Genomic DNA, 8,140 nt, shown 5'->3' on the forward strand with positions numbered 1-8,140 from the left:
ACAGAGGATGAGACGGCTGGATGGCATCACCGACTCGATGGACGTGAGTTTGAGTGAACTCCAGGAGTCGGTGATGGACAGGGAAGCCTGGCATGCTGCAATTCATGGGGTCGCAAAGAGTCAGACACGACTGAGCGACTGAACTGAACTGAACTGAATCATACAGGGAAGGGCTTCCCTGGTGGCTCAGACTGTAACGAATCCGCCTGCAGATTGGAAGACCTGGGTTCAATCCCTGGGTTGGGAAGATCCCCTGGAGGAGGGCATGGCAACCCACTCCAATATTCTTGCTTGAAGAATCCCCATGGACAGAGGAGATACCTAGCAGGCTACAGTCCATGGGGTTGCAAAGAGTCGGACACGACTGAGAGACTCATCAAACAATCATACAGTATGTGCTCTTTTGCATGCATCTTCTTTGCTCAATACACCATGTTTGAGATTCATATGTGTTGTTGCACAAATCCGCTCTGCAGTATTCTGTTGTATACATGTTCCACAATTTATCAGTTTTCCTGTTGATGGATCTTTGGGTCATTTGGACCATTATAAATAAAGCTCCTATGAATGTTCATAAAGAAGTCTTTTTGGGAACATACATTTTCATTTCTCTTGGGCTGATATCCAGGAGTGGAACTGTTGCAGTTAAACAAACAGCATTTCTTTAACTTTTAAGAGAGAAATGACAAACAGCTTTCCAAAATGGTTGTATAATTTTATACTCCCACTAACAACATATCAGAGTTTCAGGTGCTGCGCATTCTCACTAATGTTTGGTATTGGTAATGTGAAGTGGTATCTCACTGTGTTTTTCAGTAAATTTTATATATTATTTGTGTTCAACAAAGTGTACCTGTTTTAAGTGTAGAGTTTGATGAGCTCAACAAATGTATATATACGTATATAACCACTACGATAATCAAGTACAGAACATTTTCATCACCCCAGAAGTTTCCTTGTGTCCCCTTTGCAATCAATTCCCATCCCCTCCCCAGCATCAGGAAACACTTATTTGCCTTCTATCACTGTAGATAAGCTTTGCCCATTCTACAACTTCACAAAAACTTATTCATGCAGTACGTACTCATAGTGACCATGAATATGCACTACTGAAATCTTCTTTCAGAGAGTATATTTGATGATGAACCCACCTGCTGCCACTCTGGATCTACTCCCACATTTGCACCAAAGCCACACTTCCTTAGGCTGATCCCAGCCAATGCCAGAGAAGAGCAGGGCTACAAAGGCAGGCCTAATCCTGTGATTAAAAAGATTCTTCCAACAGGAATTTTGACTTGAAGACTCTTCATCAGCCTGACCAAACCTTTCTTGAACCTATGCTGCAGGACAAAACTCTTCATTTCCAATCCTCATTCTTTTCCTCTCTTCTTCCACAGATGTCAGACCTGTATCTGGGTCTGAGGCTCTCTGTGCCTTCCACTGGTCTGTCCATGTGGTGATTTAAAATATATCCACAAATTCATTGACACATCCTTCAAAAGGTAGAGTCAATTTCCTTCCTCTTGAGAATGGACTAGACTCAGTGACTTGCTTCTGTATATAAATAAAATAAAACAAGGCAGAAATGATGATACCTAACTTCAAACACTGTCATTAAAAGGCATTGTAGCTCCCTCCTTACTTTCTGGCTTTGGGAGAGGCCAGCTGCCATGTTATGAGAATACTCAAGTAGACCAATGGAGAGTCCTACATGGTGAGGAGTTGAGGTTTCAAATAGCCATTTGAATGAGCCATCTTGGAAGCAGATCATCCAGTCCCAGTCAAGCCTTCAGATTACTGTAACCCCATCTTGACATCTTGACTACAACCTCATGGTTGTAGGACTACAATCCTAACCCAAAACCACTCACCTAATTTCCCTCCTCAATTTTCAGATCCTTAAAGACTGTGTGAGCACTACCTTGGTGGTCTAGTGGTTAAGAATCCACCTGCCAATGCAGGGGACACAAGTTCGACCCCTGGTCCCAGAAGACCCCACATGCTGCGGAACAACTAAGCCGTGTGCCGCAACTACTGAGCCTGTGCTCTAGATCCTGTGCTCTGCAACAAGAGAAGTCACTGCAATCAGAAATCCGGGCACAGCGATAAAAAGTAGACTGCTCCCACCTCTCCCCTGCTCACTGCAACTAGAGAGGAAACATGCAGGCAGCAACAAAGACCCAGTGCAGCCAAAAATAAATAAATCATCTTAAAAAAAAAGAAACTATGTTAGATAATATGTATTTGTTATTTTAGGCTGCTGAATTTTAGAGTAATCTGTTTCAAAACAATAGATAACCAATATTGTTGTTTTAGTCACTCAATCCCGTCCGACTCTTTTGCCATGCCATGGACTGTAGCCCACTAGGCTCCTCTGTCCATGGTATTTCCCAGGCAAGAATACTGGAGTAGGTTGCCATTTCCTTCTCCAGTGGATTTTCCCAACCCCTGGAGAACTGAACCTGTGTCTCCTGCATGACAGGCGGATTCTTTACCACTGAGCCACTAGGGAAGCCAAGATAACCAATATACTCCCCTAATAAATCTCTTGCACATCTAACCACATCTTGGTATCTACTTCTCAGGAGACCAACACAACATTCTTATGTTTTGTTTCTTTTGTTTCAACATAATGTATTTTTTATGTTTCATCTATGTTGTGTATACTTGTAGTTTCTTTTTATAGCTGAGTAGTATTCTATTGCATGAAGGTAAAAATGTTTATCCATTTTTTAATTGATGGTTGTGTTGTTTCCAGGTTATGGCTGTTATGAATAAAGTTGCTATGAAAAACGAATCTCTTTGTGAACATATATGTGTTCATTTTTCTGGGGTAAATGCTTAGGAGTGGAATTTCTAAGTTATACAGGTTTAGATTTATAAAAAGCTCCAAATACTTTTTATAAAGAAATTATAACATTTTATACTACTATTAGCCATATATGAGAGTTCTACATCCTTTCTAACATTTGGTGTTATTGGGTTTTTAATTATTGCCATTTTGTGAATAAGTAATGTTACACTGTAGGTATGTATATATATGTACATATGTATATATTTTGTCATGCCACAAGCTTGTGGGATCTCAGTTCCCCAATCAGGTATTGAATCCAAGGAAAGCCTGAAACCTAATCACTGGGCCACAAGGGGACTGCCCACTGTGGTTTTAATTTGCATTTCCTTGGGACTAATGATGTTAAATGGTTTTTCCTATATTTATTGGTCATTTGTGTACCATCTCTTGTGAAAATCCATTCAAATTCCTTGTCCATTTTATAGCTGGGTTGACCTTTTGTCTTTTCTGGGCTGATTTGTAGATTTTTAAAAAATTATATTCTGGAATAGGTTATTTGTCAGATTGGTCATTTTAATTTTGTTTTATACTTCTGTAAAACATTTATATGATTCTTATGTCAAATTTACAAAATAAGATAAATTTTAAAAATCTACTTTCCATCCTTGGCTGCCTTACAATCTGTTTCTCTTTCCTCCTAGAGGTAATTTTTTAAAGTTTTTGGTTTATCTTTGGAGTCACTATTTACCTTTTCTCTCTCACTCCCCATTTGATAAGGCAGGAAATCAGATTGGCTCTAGCTTTGAAATACTGTGTGTCTAGCATCCCACCATCTCCACTGACCCTGCTCTGATCTGAGCTACATCCCTGCTCATCCAGGTTACTGCAAGTTGCTTGCCTGGTTTCCCACTTTGTTATTTTTAACCAGGGCCCCTCAGACCCCTAGGTGTCAAAGGTCCTGGGGTGATCAAAGACCAGTACTGGTCATGAAGAGAGTGGTTTCCCACTTTAAACCTTCCAACCTTTACAGTCTATTCTCAGTACAGCAGCCAAAGTGATACTGTAAAAATCTGTCAAATGATATCACCCCTCTGTTTAAATGCCTGCATATAGGACTTCCCTGGTGGTCCAGTGGTTAAGAATCTACCTGCCAATTCAGGGAACACTGGTTCAACCCCTGCTCTGGGAAGACACCACACGCAGCCAGGCAGTTAAGCCCGTGTGCCACAATGACTCTGCCCAAAGCCCATGCTCTGCAACAAGAGAAGCACCACAACTAGAGTAGCCCCCACACGTCGTTGCTTGTGGGAACTAGAGAACACGGGTGCACAGCAACGAAGACCCAGCACAGCTTAAAAAAAAAAAAAAGCCTGCATATGTTTCCTATTTCACTCAGAGTAAAAACCTAATAGTAACTAACAATGCCAACAAGGCCCTACGTGATCTGGCCTCTATTATTACCAATCTCATCTCCTATTTCTCTTTCACTCCTCTGCTCCAGGCACAGTGGGCTCCAGCTATGCCTTGAATGTACCAGGCATACTGCTACTTAGGGACTTTGAATTGGCTATCTTCTCAGCCTACAAGACTCTCTACCACATAGCCAAATGACCAAAACCCCTTGCTTCCTTTAAGTCTGCTCTAGTCTCATCTTAATAAGGCCCACCCTAACCAGCCCCTTTCAAATTGCAGCCTTTCCTGCTGCTTCACCATTCTTCCCCATCACCACACCCTGCTCCAGCATTCTCAGTCACCCTTATCATGATGATTTCTTTTTTGCCACAGTACTAATCACTTTCTGACATACTATATACCCATCTATTATTTATTATCTGTCCCTCCCCACTAGAATATAAGCTCCACAAGAGCAGGGACCTCTGTGTTTCATTTGCTGGCACACAGTAAGTGCTCAATACACATCACTGAATGAATGACTTAAAAATGAATTCTGGGCATTCCGAGGGGAAAAGAGACAACCTGAACAGAAAGTGTAAGAATGACTGAGGGAAAGGCAAGTGGTTCAGACTGACTAAATGAAGGGGTTAATGCAAGGTATTTGGAGGAAGTATTGTTAGAAAAGGAAGTTAAGACATATGATGAAGGATGAAGAAGGGATAAGGAATTCCCTGGTGGCGTATAGGTTAAGAATCTGCCTGCCAGTGCAAAGGACATGGGTTAAATCCCTGGTCTGGGAAGATACCACATGCCACAGGGCAACTAAGCCTGTGTTGCACAACTACTGAGCTCACAGGCCTAGAGGCCGTGAGCCACAACTACTGAAGCCACCGCAGTGAGAAGCCCACCCACTGCAATGAAGAGTAGCCCCTGTTCACACCAACTAGAGAAAGCCCAAGTGCAGCAACAAAGACCCAGTACTACCAAAAAAAAAAAAAAGGAAAGAGAACTGATGAGAAGACAAACTATTTCTGAGTTAACTTATATACCAAGTACATCATGAGAAATGCTGGGCTGGGTGAAGCACAAGCTGGCATCAACATTGGCAGGAGAAATATCAATAACCTCAAATACGCAGATGACACCACCCTTATGGCAGAAAGAAAAGAACTAAAGAGCCTCTTGATGAAAGTGGAAGACGAGAGTGAAAAAGTTGGCTTAAAACTTAACATCCAGAAAACTAAGATCATGGCAACTGGTACCATCACTTCATGGCAAATAGATGGGGAAACAGTGAAAGACTTTATTTTGGTGGGCTCCAAAATCACTGCAGATGGTGACTGCAGCCATGAAATTAAAAGACGCTTGCTCCTTGGAAGAAAAGTTATGACCGATCTAGTGAAAGTGACCAATCTAGGCAGCATATTAAAAAGCAGAGACATTACTTTGCCAACAAAGGTCCATCTAGTCAAAGCTATGGTTTTTCTAGTAGTCATGTATGGATATGAGAGTTGAACTATAAAGAAAGCTGAGCACTGAAGAACTGATGCTTTTGAACTGTGGTGTCAGAGAAGACTCTTGAGAGTCCCTTGGACTGCAAGATCCAACAGTCCATCCTAAAGGAAATCAGTCTTGAATATTCATTGGAAGGAATGATGCTGAAGCTGAATCTCCAATACTTTGGCCATCTGATGTGAAGAACTGACTCATTTGAAAAGACCCCGATGCTGGGAAAGACTGAAGGTGGGAGTAGAAGGGGATGACAGAGGATGAGATGGTTGGGTGGCATGACCAACTCAATGGACGTGAGTTTTGAGTAAACTCCAGGAGTTGGTGATGGACAGGGAGGCCTGGTGTGCTGCAGTCTGTGGAGTCGCAGAGTTGGACACAACTGAGCAACTGAACTGTACTGAACTGAATGTTGTAAAGGTAACAATATTTCTGCAATCCAAGTAAGTACTCCTTGAAGGAAAGTGACTCTATTATATGAAATCTTGAAAAAATGATGCAAAATTTAATTCACACACAGGCATGGCCTCAAAACTAAGTATTACATTTTGCGCCTTTTTACCACCATCCTCTTCATCATCACATGAAAATCCTTAGAGATTCCTATAGTAAGAGCAACTTCATTCAGACTAAAGGAAAAGGTGGTTGTCAGAGACCACAGCCAAACACTAACTTTCATTTCAGACACTAATCAAACAGAAAATTGAAAATAATATCCATAAATATTTTTTACTTTTGGAAATGATTTTCTTTAAGAGAAGAGTGTGGAGAGCGAGGGAAGAAAAAGTCTCCTCATTGTCCGTTTCAACGCTCTGCACAGGGAGGGGAAACCCAGTGCCCTGATCTTCCCATTACTTAGAGAACAAATTATAATTAGGACAATTATGCAACAAATGTTTATTGTGGGCTTCTTCTGTGTGCAAGATAGAGTAGTAATAAATGCAGACTTCTTCCCCATCTCAAACTTCTTAGAGATTATTTTACTCAGTGCCTCATTAGAGGTTATTTCACTCGGTGCCTTTGCAGATAAACCATGCGAAGAGGTGACCCTATGGTTGCTGGTGTATATTACGATCCTAGTATTCTCCCCAAAAGCCAAGGATAAGCTTCTGACACAGCAATCCTGTAATTCAACACACCTCTCTCTTTGTAAAGAATGCTTTAATAGGCACAACTGAGTACAGGGTAGGAATGTGAGCTGCATACAGCTCCTTTTGTATATCTTGGTTGATAAGACCATGCAATCCAGCACAGCCAGCTGGAATTCTGCCAAATGAGCTGAGATTCCCCAGAAAACTGACATTCACTGGACTAGCGGGGAGGAGCCAGTACATTTTCTTTACGAATTATCAGAGCTAGCCTAAGTCCTACGGAGACCCTAAGTATACAAAGGACGATGGTGCCTTCCTCTCTCACACATACACAATTCTAGATGAGAGTAGTTCATTCCAATAAATTTCTCATTTTCTCATGAGGATAACTTTAATAATTTAAATACCAAAAATGAAATTATTTCCAAAAAAAACATAGAAATGCCCCTCCTACTTTGTTAAGTATGTGTATAATTTACCTGTTGCGTATTTATCACTATATATTATGAACTGACAAAGGTCTGGGCGCTGAGAATCCCTTAAATGGCTTAAACTTGGCCAAGGCTACAATTACCTTTCAAACCATTTACAATCTGTAATACCTTTTGCCTTGCGCCCGCTCCCATGCATACCCAAGCAAAGAGCCTGTAATAGTGTCTTCCTTTGATATCTACCCTAACTTCCTTTTTCAGTGATAGATCCTTAGAGACCCCTTCCACAATTCAAGGATCCTTCATCACAAATAGTTTGGAAAGCACAGATTGTAACCACTATATTTGCCAATGCTATATGACAAGAAATGTGGAAGAAACTATAGAATAGCAGAATTTCCAAAAGATCATACCTGGTCAGTTTGAGGGGTAAACAGTTAAATGAAACACTACAGCAGGCTCTATAACCATCACACACTACTGAACATGCTTCACAATCACGTATATCATAGGTTCTCAGTTGGATGGGTCTTTGAATGCTCCTGCCACAGCAAACTATTCCTAAACACAAAATAGGGTTTTAAATACTTTGCAATTCATATATAAAAGTATTTCTTTAAAATTTTTATCCAATTTCTATGCCTTGTACATATAGGCAATCTGTTTTCTGTCTGCAGTTGCAGAATTCTGGCACATAAATACTAACATTCCAGGTTTTTTTAGTCCCATCACAGTCTGTATTTAGGGACTTCCCTGGTGGTTCAGACAGTAAAGAATCCACCTGCAATAAAGGAGACCTGAGTTTGATCCCTGGGTCGGGAAGATCCCCTGGAGAAGGACATGGCAACCCACTCTAGTATTCTTGCCTGGAAAATCCTATGGACAGAGGAGCCTGGTGGGCTATAGTCTATGGGGTCAGG

Source organism: Bison bison, unplaced genomic scaffold (assembly GCF_000754665.1).
Source record: "Bison bison bison isolate TAMUID 2011002044 unplaced genomic scaffold, Bison_UMD1.0 scf7180017864061, whole genome shotgun sequence".
Taxonomy (NCBI): domain Eukaryota; kingdom Metazoa; phylum Chordata; class Mammalia; order Artiodactyla; family Bovidae; genus Bison; species Bison bison.